The 11,893-nt window shown below is 43.6% G+C and overlaps 1 long non-coding RNA gene across 1 annotated transcript in view; it reads right to left on the bottom strand.

Moving 5' to 3' along the window:
* Positions 1 to 635: 635 nt before the first annotated feature.
* Positions 636 to 11,893, bottom strand: part of LOC135911324 (uncharacterized) — a 716,391-nt gene continuing 705,133 nt past the window's right edge. Inside the window, exon 4 of the long non-coding RNA XR_010567271.2 lies at positions 636 to 822. This is a non-coding gene — a long non-coding RNA (uncharacterized lncRNA). The remainder of the gene's footprint in view (positions 823 to 11,893) is intronic.

Raw genomic sequence — 11,893 nt, 5'->3', positions numbered from 1 at the left:
ATGGCAAGGCGGGCCTTTTTAGGCAATATGATGAAAATTAGAAAGTTTGCTGTACTACATATGACAAAAAATCGCTATAAAGTTGTGGACATTAAATTTCAAACAGAAATTAACTAACCTAACCTAATCTTGGAACGTGCAAATATAGTTTCTTAACGGTGACACATTGCTGCACTTCATATGGCAGGGCAGTGCCATGCAGATAACGATATTATATTTTACTGCATGCATTTCAAGCAGAAATTAATATAAAGGCTACAAAAATAAACTTAACGGCTATAGATGTGAAGGTATGCTCAAACTGATAGCATGTCCTGCGTCGTTTCTTTGAAAGGACAGGTAAGCTATCGAAGAAAAAGCAACTCACTCGTGTTGCTTTGTATGGCTAGGAGTGTATAATAGAAAATTATGACGCAAAAGAATGCGCCAAGTTTACGTTCACTGATAACCAAGAAAACAGAAGCTTCAGACAGCGGTCTAGAGCTTGCTAGAGGCTTGTTATGCGTTTGCGAATGCCTTTAGCCAAGAGAAATAAAAAAAAGCAAGCAAACAAAAACTCATAAAAAGCTATAAAAGCAGCAGGCCACAATACTGGTGGTATATGGGCTGCAGAGTTAAGCTATCGTAAAAACGTTCTTTTTACGGTCGTAGCGTCGTGAAGGGATCAGACCGCTGCGCAGAAGAATCCGTCATTCTTTACCGCGGCTCCATATACCGGTGAAACCCGTAGTGGACAAACGCTTGATTGTCGCTGACAAGAGGGATCCACGCTAGCTCTAAAGAATACCTAACTCTTCAGGGTCTTCTGGCGCGTGCAGCCTCCTGGGATAGTATACGAAAAAGACAAGAAAAATAGGCTACTATGAGATGGCGGAAAGAAAGAACACACATAGAGAAAACAGAACGATTTAAGGTCAGTAAACGTCAAGTGATAAGTTTTCTTAGAGGAACGCGAAGATTTCTTAGCAGTGATTTCGTCTCAGTTTGATTCGATTTCAGACTGTGTGCTTTTCGTTTCTTTATACGCTACATATCAAGGAGAGATGTGAGGGGCTCACATACACAGATCTTGGTAATTCATCGAGAAAGCGATGGGTGGTCTCTGGAGGCTCCAGTGTGATGGCCATACTTTCATTTCGCTAAGGTGCCCAGAAGTTCCTTGTGACTGACCATTAGCATGGGGTTGAGAAAGCATCGTAAAGAAAAAATAAATATGTTTCCTCATGTGGCAACCACTTAAGTGTGACGGATACGAGCCAGCTGGCTGTCCGGGCGACGGACATCCGCTGTCAGCCCCTGGGGACCGTCCATCGTGAACGCGTCTCGGGGGAAGAGAGGGACTGCTCAACGTTAGTACCGGGTCTCGAGATAGTTCCATTAAATGCTTTCGGAGTTTGTTGCTGCGTTCGACTGTCATCGACACTTCCTTCTTTTTTTTTTACATTAACGGTTACCCTTGAAGAAGATGGACTAACAAAACGTCGGGTGAAGATTCGGCGCCTTACCGGTACGACGTTTCTTTTTTGAGGACATTACCCTGCCACTACGGTGTTCGGAAGCCGAGAACATCGTCACGAGCCTTATGCTCGTCCAAGTGTAGCAAGCCATATGAATGATGCTACAGGCCGTAATGAAAAGCTTGGGGCCTTGCAGGCGTCACAAAGCTTCATAAAGCCGGCACGTTTGGTTCTCCACAACTCGGAATCAACATCGGGGAATTCAGGAATGATGGCTTACGGTGAAGCCATTATTCAGCAAGAACCTAAGAGAGCAAGAACCTAACCTACACGACAGCAAGTATGATGATACAACATCGAACTAAGAGCTAAGTGATGAAGAAGAGATGGGTCAAGATGCACCATTTAGTTTCGTCACGTAAAAGAAAAAGCGAACAGAAAGCATTCCTGCTGTCTTTCGCCCAACAATTGAAGGTACTACTTTTCGGCATGTAGATCCAAACAGAGTGTCTGCCGAAATAATTTCCGCTGCCAAAGAAAAAGTAGTCTTTCAGGACCAGAGATGGAAGTTTCAGTGTCGGCGTTGCTTTCTTAGCATCCGCAAAGCGCATTTTGATGCTCTCAAGCGTAGGCAGCCTGGAAGTCAAGCCTTTCATCCCAGAGTCATACAAGCGAAACGTTGGGAAAGTAAGACATGTGCCTCTGCAGTGTACGGACCAAACAACTCCTAGGCTTCTTGAAAGACGCAGGAGTTATATCGGCACGCAGACAGATAAAGTATTTCCGCCAGGAAGACGGAGCAGTAAAGTCACATCCACTTCACACGGAAATTGTGACTTTCATAGGCGATCGCCCTATTCCAGGAAGAATTTACTCGGGTTCCACCAGTCCCGTCGAGGAATACCTAGGACCAGAAATCGCTGCTATAATTGCCAGAGATTTGGGCACATGGCGAAAACCTGCCGCAGCACACGTCGATGCAAAATCTGCCCAGAAGATCATGACCACAAGGAGTGCAAGTCACTTCTTCAACCTAAATGTGTGAACTGTGCGGGGAACCTCCTACTCAGGCTGCCCTCAGAATAAGGCAGCGGCACAAATGCGTCGACACGAACATATCCATGGAAGACAACCGCGACGCAATGAACCCACCTCAAACCATGATATTGTTCATCCAGTGGAAGATCACCCACAACAGCGGGCACCGGAACTACCACTGCCAAGAGAACCAAGTTAATCTTCCTTAAGAGAACAACGAACAGTGTAATCAAGAGACAGTGGCGTAGCAATGGGGGGGGGGCGGTGTTGGGTGTCATATACGTCTGAAGACAGCCAAAAATTGTCGATATCGTCGCCTTCCTCGACTACACCCGGGGGGAGGGGGGGGGTGACAGAAGAGCTATCGGCCCCGGGTGCCAGACGACCTAGCTACGCCACTGTCAAGAGACTGATCAAAAGGATCACAGTCAAGCGCCCAGTCTTATGCATCAATGCTACGCAAACCAAGACGACGACAGGCATAAAGTAATGCACAAAACTCCAATATTCGCACACATTTTTCTCAGCGACCTTATGCACCTACTGCAGAAGTGGCGCCATCTGATAGCGAACATACCACCGCATCGGTGACACAACTGATTTTGCCAATGCTTGTCGCAGCTCTTAAGGCAATCCTATCTGCTCTGCCGGAAGCAAACAACCTACCAGAAGTGAAAGCCTTGTTGCCTCTGGAAGCACTATTGCGTCAACAATCAGGGCCGAAACTGCGGCAAGCAGTGCATGAATTATCGCTACAAAAATCTCTCCATATTTCAGTGGAATGCCAACAGTCTTCGAAGTAAATGTGCTGACTTTCGTAAACTGCTTGTGCAATACAACTTTCCAATACTTTGAATTCAAGAGGCGAGAATCAATCACGACTTTCGTCTCTCGAATTATGCGATATACAAGACTTCTTGTGAAGGTGCTGTTAGCACAATGCTCCTGTGCGTCAGGAAGGACCTACCATCTTTTCAAATTCAGTCCCGTGCTTCAGACTTCCCGGAATTCATCGCATGTAAAGTATACTTTGGCAAGCTCTGCATAACAGTGATTAATCTATATCTACAACCTTTAAACCAGATTTCAGTAGGCTCGGTAGCGGATATCTTCAAAATAGCTCATTCTAATGTATTTATATGTGGCGACTTCAATGCACACAACATTATCTGGGACAGTGATCATTGTGGTGCACGGGGTAACATTATTGAGTGCGCCATAGATAAATGCAACTTGACTGTTTTAAACCATGGGTCGCCAACATTTCTTCGTGGATATAATTATTCAAGCTGCATCGATGTTACCCTGTGTTCACATGATCTAGTGAATGGTGTGGGATGGACAACAAATATGGAAACGCGCGGAAGTGATCATTTTCCCATCCTTCTAAATCACCCTAGAACGCACTATGATATCAGACGTTACAGCAGATTGACCAACTGGCAAGCTTTTCGGTACCGCCTAACCGATCAAATGAATCAACGTGCAACGGTGGAAAGATTTACAGAATTTTTGCAGGACAGTATGAACATATGCACAAAGGAGGCCTCAATCCCAAAAGATTATGCTGCAATTGATGGAGTATGAACACCTAAGAGCCATCAGACGCCGATCCGAAACAGCGTACCGACGGAGCGGAAGTTTAGAAGCATACGATAACGCTCAGAAAATACACAGTGTAATGCACAGACGCATGGAAAATTTAGGCAAACGGCGCTGGCGCGATTTCTGCGGCACGCTGTTTCCTCACACGTCTGTCCCACGAATTTTCCTTGTAGTTCGTTCGTTAAGCGGACCTGTAGCACAATTTCGCATTTTGTGCCTTCATTGTAGCTCGGGACGCGTGTGAGATAATAGTTGCAAATTAATTTTGTGAGCTTATTTTCAGACGTGCTTTGTCATCGCAATGTGCAGAATTCGATATTTTAGTAGTGTTAGCTACGCAGAAAATTACTGCTTGCTATTGGGCCCAACATCCTCAATTAGATCGTACTTTCATATTAAGCGAGCTTCAATGTGCTATCGCATCATGTAGCCAAAAATCCGCTGCTGGGCCGTACGGCATTACGTACAATATGCTATGAAACCTCGGACCGACAGGTACAAATGCTCTCTTAGACATCTATAATAATTTATGGATAGAAGAAACTGTACCTGACTCTTGGAAAGTCGCTCGAATCATACCAATCCTAAAACCGGGTAAGACGCCCTTGTGCCTTGAATCCTTCCACCCAGTTAGTTTGACAAGTTGTTTGTGCAAAGTAATGGAGAAAATGATTGACGCACGACTTCAATAGTGGTGCAATAGGACAGATAGTGTTGTCCAACTACTTAGTAGGTTTTAGAAAACATAGACGCACAATGGATGCAATATTAGACATAGTAACGCTGGCGCGCACGTGGATATATGACGATAGCAGTATTCCTAGACATCAAGAGGGCATTTGACACTGTTAGTCACGTTCATGTTTTGCTAAGCATGTTGGAACTCGAACTGTCTGGTAGGTCCTTGCAATGAATTTGTGGATTTTTATCAGGTCGCAATATATTTGTTCATACAGGTGAAGGAAAGACTGCTGAACATGTGAAACAGGGAGTACCACAGGCAAGCGTACTCAGCCCATTTAGTTTTAACTGCGTCATGGCTGATTGAACAAGAAGACTGCCATCACAGTTAAAGTTTTCACTGTATGCAGATGATGTGTGTATTTGGACACCTTGGTCTAATGCTCAACTACTTCGGATGGCATTACAAGACGGCATAAATATCATTAATATATTTTTGAGACAGAGAGGAATGGTTCTATCACACGCAAAGACAACTGTATTGCCCTTCACTCGGAGGCATTTAAAAACATTTCACTCTTAATCCGGAAGGACACCCTCTAATGATTGTCACACAGCATCGATTTCTTGGCATAATAGTTGATAGGCAGCTATCCTGGACATCCCACATAAAAAAAAAAACTTCAATGTCAATGCCATAGTGACTGTACTTCGCAGACTTGCAGGTACATCACGGGGCGGATCAGTATCGTCCATGCCGAGTGTTTACAATGCGACAAAAAATTGCGTATTCTGCGTCCATCTTACACGGACTTTCCCGCACGTCAGAAGAGCGACTTCAAAGACTTTTAGCTAGAGCACTACGTATATGTCTGGGAGTCCCACGAGCGACTTCTAGATCTCTTGTAATAGCTGAGGCTCGCCAATCACCATTTCCATTTATGCGAACTACAGAAACATGCCGACATTATTTCCGTCTTCAAACTCAGCATAAAAGCCACCCATTGGCTCTAGACATAATGAAACGAGATATAAGTTATTTTCATGTAGAAATTCGAGAAAATCTTCACATATTGCCAAGAAATGAATTTTAGAATTCGGACATAGAATATCCTCCATGGCTGCTTACAATTTCAAAAATCGAATTGTCATTAGACGGGATATACAGAAAAAGAGACATGTTTATTCAAGGTGCTCAACAACTAGCACTTTACCAGATATATATGCGGTATTCAGGATACACACACGTCTATGCAGATGGCTCCAGTACAGAAAAATCAACTTCATCATTCATTATACTGCACCTCCACAAACAAGAATCATTTAAATTATCTCGTACGAACGGCTGCACTGTTCGCAATTCTATGTGCGATGAAATTTATATTGTCAGTAAGAGATGCACAAAAATGGATAATATTCAGCGATTCACAGGCGGCTCTAACATCACTTTGCAGCACAAAAGGGAAAACATTCAGTGATAGCATAATATACGAAACACTTACAAGCTTTACAAAGGCAAGAGAAGCGAAACATGCAATATCATTCCAATGGATACCAGGGCATTGTAACATTACTGGCAACACAGCAACCGATAAAGCAGCACGACAAGCACAACTCAAAGATTATGACGTTCCGCTCCCAATATCAAACAATGAATTACGCTGCATTATAAGGACATCTTTCAGGCTGTGTAGAAACGCTTGGTTTGACCAGAATTCTAAGAGCTCTGACTTATACCGTATTGATCCGTTTATTGAATTCAAGAGTTTTCATTGTCATTAGACAGAACTGTGGCAACCCTTATTCATCGATTAAGGCTAGGCGCTGCCTACACAAAGCATTTTTTATACAGAATTTGTCGTGCGGAAACCCCCGAATGTGATTGTGGATTTGTAGACGACGATATACATTACCTTCTTCCAGATTGCCCACATGACGACACACCAAGATGCCAACTTAAATCAACCTTAATTAAATTAGACCGCAGACCTTTCAGCTTAAAGAAACTTTTGGGTCCTTGGCCAACAACATTTTGCAAAAGAGCGCTTTAAAAGCACTAAAGACTTTTCTAGAAGACAGCGGCATCGTTGGACGCTATTAACGCTTTTACTGTTCCTTTCATTTCAATGTCGCTATCTATATACATGTGTTTGTGGATTATGTTATGTTGAGTGTTCTGTTGTGACTAGATGTGACAATGCATTTACACGCTGTATGTAAAACCCGCTGACTAGAGACTGTGTTATTAGGCGACCGTATCGTTTGTATTTTTGAGACTTTTTTTCTACATAAGTGTAGAGACATTTACCTTATATTGTACGTACCATGTGTTCCTTACGTCATAGTCTTCATGCGGAAACGTTGCGTGGTAAGTCCTGGTGCTTGTGTGAAAATATTATTTGATATGTAATCTTGAACCCTGTATGTTGTATGATGGAACCATTCAAGAGATAAGGAGTAGCCGGCGCCTTAAATTGTTCGTCCACATCTCCTTGTATCGTATCAATAAAATAAAGGTTGCGAAAAAGTGGCAGATCGGTCCTAAGGGGCGAATCATTGGCAACGATATTCTGGCAAAATAATATTTTAACAATATTTTGGCAAATTGTCATTGTAGTTAAGTAACATTGGCAACGTATCAGGGGCGGAATTCGTCTTCACGTTCGTAAGTGTTCCTTGTCATTGGCGGACCGCCTTCAGTAATATTATGACCAGCATCAGGATCGGCTGGAATTCGCTCTTGGGCTAGAACAATTCTCACCTAAGAGTTTGGTGTGGAAACGAGTCGATAATATTACGCGAAGTAACGCTCGTAGCTTTATGGACGGTGTAAACTCGCGTGGTGTCCTCCCTGCAAAGACACATGGACAGAGTTGAGTAGAAGAAAGCGTATGCACACGCCAGTTCAAAATAATACACGTTTCACGGCAGTCGAATTAACACGAGTGATCAGAGTTGACTCGATGACCGCGACTGCTTGCGGTCTCAACACTGGCGTGACGAGGAGCACCGGCAGTGGGGAGCGTGGGTGCTTGTCCTTGAAGCAAACGTATACCATGCTGCTGCGGTGCCAGTGCTACGCTTCCGAAAGTTTCTCCGATGCTCACCAGATCACAGGACCTCCAACGTGCTCCTAGACGACGTGCACCAAGACACCGGCTTTCTCAGCTTGCCCTCGCATGCTCGCCCTGGCAACCTTGGCAGATCACGTGACATTCGACAGTCGGCGTTGCATTAAAGCTTCGCTTTAATACGTGGAGAGCCTCAGTTTCCCTGATTCTTGGCGTTTTATGAATACTTTGGGGACACTTCAAAATGAGTGAAAGTTGCCGAACTATGCGTAGCAACTCTCTCTCTCTCTTGAAATTCCATTTCATGTAGCACTTCCTTTCCAACTCCTTCTTGCTTCCACGAAGTTTGACGATTTTCATAGAGTTAGATGGCACGAGACTTCCCGGGTTTTTAGGAAAAGAAATTAGACCCTTCGAACGCTGTACCGCTGGATGCGTGATGCTCGGCTCGGCGTGAAGAATAAGTTCGTGTTCGCCACCAGTATTCCGCAGAACAGTTTTCTCTGTAAAATTGCTAGCATTTCTCGCCTTCTGTCGTGTTGATCAGTTTCGCAACTCCGTCTATTTCGCAATAACATCATTACTTTCATTTCTGGAGGAGACCGATTAGATAGGTGCTATTAATTTTTTTGATAAACAAATGCCCAGCTGTCTCCCATGATGTTTGAAGCTGTTCCGACTTACTTCGTAGTAAGAACAATGACAGTCGTTCATCTCAATCCATTTGAAGTCTGCTTTATTGCAAAGATGCTGCTTCACGCTGGCGTCAAGGAAGTAACGTGGACGTTATCCATATGGCGAGAGCGCGGCGTAGTTTGAAGAACTATCCTAGAAAACAACTGAAGCGGCGCACGATTCCCATTAACTAGGTCATAAATTATGCCTAAAAACAAAATTGCAATAATTTATTGTTGAGTCGCGGAATTTTCGAGCACCGACCGCCCTTTTTAGAACAAACGTATATCCCATCAAAACAGGAAAGGGTAAAACTAAAAGCGCCACATTGAAGGTCCTACAATTTTCACAGAGACGCTTGCAGGACACGCATCGCTGAGTCCGTGGCAGCCGTCGTGTGATGCATTTCTTTTTTGTTCTCGGACTTTACGTATTTGACTCTCCTCTGTATATGTGCGCAGCGTGAGCTTTATAAAACTCCTCGTCTGAGTGAAACAGAGAGAGAGAGACTACGGAAGTAAGTAAGATCTATGAAGCTCGGACAATCTCGTGGGCGGAATTCGGCAAAAATGACAGCCATTTATTTGAACAGGTTTGTTTCTTTTCTTGCTTACGCCAAAACTGTTTGCAGCAAGTTTTTATTTGCAGAAGCCCGTCAGAGCGCATTTTTGGAATTTCACGGATCCCACTGACGACGCTTCTTTAGTCTACCAGTTCGAACGCTGTTCATAGCAAAGCAAAACTAATGCCAGTCACCCGAAGATCACGAGGTTGTACAGGAATCTAACACCTTGGAACTTACTACAAACTTGGCCTTCTGAAGTCTGTGTTAGCAAAGCCTACTGCAAACTCGATTTTCTTTTCTGTTCTTGCAGCTTCTATTCTCATTCGCCGGCTTTCACCAGTGCATGGATCTGCGATGGCGTCTAAGGTTTGGTGCATTTTCTGAAATATTACCCCTTTTTACGCCTATTTCCTTTTTACTTTTCTGTCCATGCAAGCGTGATCCCTTTGTGCTGGAGGCGGAGATTTGGCCTGAAAAGTGCCCGAATGACGAAAGCTCGGAGCGCAAGTTTTCTGAGTGCTTAGACAACGCTACCTGTAGATCCTTAACGTGTACAGTACTCAGAGATTGAAATGCGATACTCGGAGCGCATGGCAGCCGGCACGCCGTCCATGGTCGTTGTTGTGGTGCCAAAGCACTCCCCGGCAGTGTCCACTGGTGTGGCAAAAAAGCGGCGCAAGTCACGTGCTTCGAATGTAGCGTTTCGTTCGCTAGCACTGCTAAAAGTCGTAAAAAATACGACATACAGCAAACTCGAGCGAAAATTTTCAGTTCAAAGTTGCGGCATTTCGCTTGTATTTGTCTGATGAAGGCTTTGCGAAGTTGGCACGCAATGGCCTTCAGAAGTTCTCAAGGAAAGTGCCAAGACTCACATGTGAAGCCTTCCTAATAAACGATGGCCTTTTGTACATCGCAATAATTCTTTTGAATATACCTCACGAAAGTGGCAGGTTTAGCCACAAAGAGAGGAATGTCGCGTAAGAAGAATCATGGCGAACGATAAGTGGCACTGCAAGTTGCTCAGCGCCTAGCTTCATTTTAAGAGCCGTGATATAAAACGAACAATTTTAATTACTATCGCATTTTTTAGTCTTCCATCACTTTCGGAATGCTCGATTTGTTAGATGGAAGCGTGCTTCCGCAATTTGTGAGATAAATGAACAGGCGCTTAGTCAAAAATGGAATGTTCGACGCACGAGTATATCTATAGAATTTCACAGAAAAGCTCTCTCTGCGCTGAGTACTTTCAAGCAAAAGAAGGGAGGTCTTGATGAGCTCGCAGGTTTCATAGTTGAGGTGCCTTCAATTATTCTCGGCGCAGCAATTTGTGCGAGCGACGTGGTTTTTGTCTTTTGTTCCAGCCATTCTATCTTTTTAACGAGATTCCTAATAACAATTTATCAGCGGGAAAAAGGTATGCTTATGTAGCACTTACTTTCGCTCAAAAAGTGAAGAAAAAAGTGGTTAAACAAAGCTATAATTTCTTTTTCTCATTATACTTACACTTCAAAGGAATGCCCGGAAGAATATTTATCTTCGTTTGAGAAGAGTGCAGGCATTTAATTAGGGCACCGCCCACCACTCAGCCCTGAACTTTTCTCTTATTTCTGGCCAAAGCGTTTCCCTCTTATTTTATACCAAGTTCGAATCACGCTTACTGTTGCACGCAGAAACCCTCCGCTGCCCAAGTTCCATCGACATGTGCTTGCTGGAACCTTAAGCCACCCCGATTATAAGGAATAATGTGCTCGCAAAAGAAGAAAAATGATGTTCGCGTCATTGAGGCTGCCCAGTCTGGCGGACCAGGAAACGCGTTGCTTTTAAAATTTGCAAGTAGAAGCCGGCGTTGTTCCAATATAAGCTTTTATGAAATTGTTGTATGGAAGGTACTACTGGTTGGCAGTAACCGTGTCTTCGTCTTTGTTCCCCATCGAGTGTGATGTTAGTAATTTCAAGATATTCGAAATGCTTTAATGTACGGGTCAATGGGCAGATTTGATATTGCCCTGCACAAACGTATGGGTTGCACTTTGTACTTCTTGTACATGCATCATACCGATTTCTTCATAAATAGGCATGTCATTGGTCGGACAAATAGGTTATATTGCGTGCATACATGTTTTTCGGTATCGGGTGCACGCACTGATTTGCCAATAATAGAAATTCTACCTGTTTAACGTTGTTTGTGCAATTCACCTGTGCATGTATTTGTGTTAACTGAATTTTTGTCGTAAACGATCAGAGTTTAGGCCCAGACGCTTGCTTCTGCGCTTTTGTCTTCTATACGTCAGCATCGCTGTTGATTTTTGAGCTGGTCGACGTTCGCAAGGTTTGGACAGTAACTCTTCATGCTTGGACTGTGAAAAAAGCGTTAACGCATTTACTACAGACCCTGTACGATCCCTCGGAGACACCATTTAATTATAAAGCACGCATGAAGATAACACTTTTCCACTGTAAACGTAGAAGAATGTAATATTTGCATGGGGAAATGGCACCAAACCATTCATTCTGCAAGTGACGAGGGACCTTCGTTTCTGGTGGCGGAATTCGAGGACGTTGTGAGCGAATAAATGAAGTGCATTATTTCTTACTAGTGTTCACATTTGTCTGGTGAAAGATAAACAGTTCAACGAGAACTGGAGAGGTTAACTTAGCCAAGCACCTTCTTGTATGCTTTCGGTTAAAGCTGACACAAATATTAATAGCAGAGACATACATATTACTAAAGAACGCCAGCGATGAGAAAAAAAAAAGTATAGCAAGGAAAAGAGGCCCGTAGAAACGCGCACACTAATTAA

Source organism: Dermacentor albipictus, chromosome 1, assembly GCF_038994185.2.
Source record: "Dermacentor albipictus isolate Rhodes 1998 colony chromosome 1, USDA_Dalb.pri_finalv2, whole genome shotgun sequence".
Lineage (NCBI taxonomy): Eukaryota > Metazoa > Arthropoda > Arachnida > Ixodida > Ixodidae > Dermacentor > Dermacentor albipictus.
The sequence above is the reverse complement of the archived record's forward strand: the minus strand, read 5'-3'. Positions and strand labels throughout refer to the sequence as shown.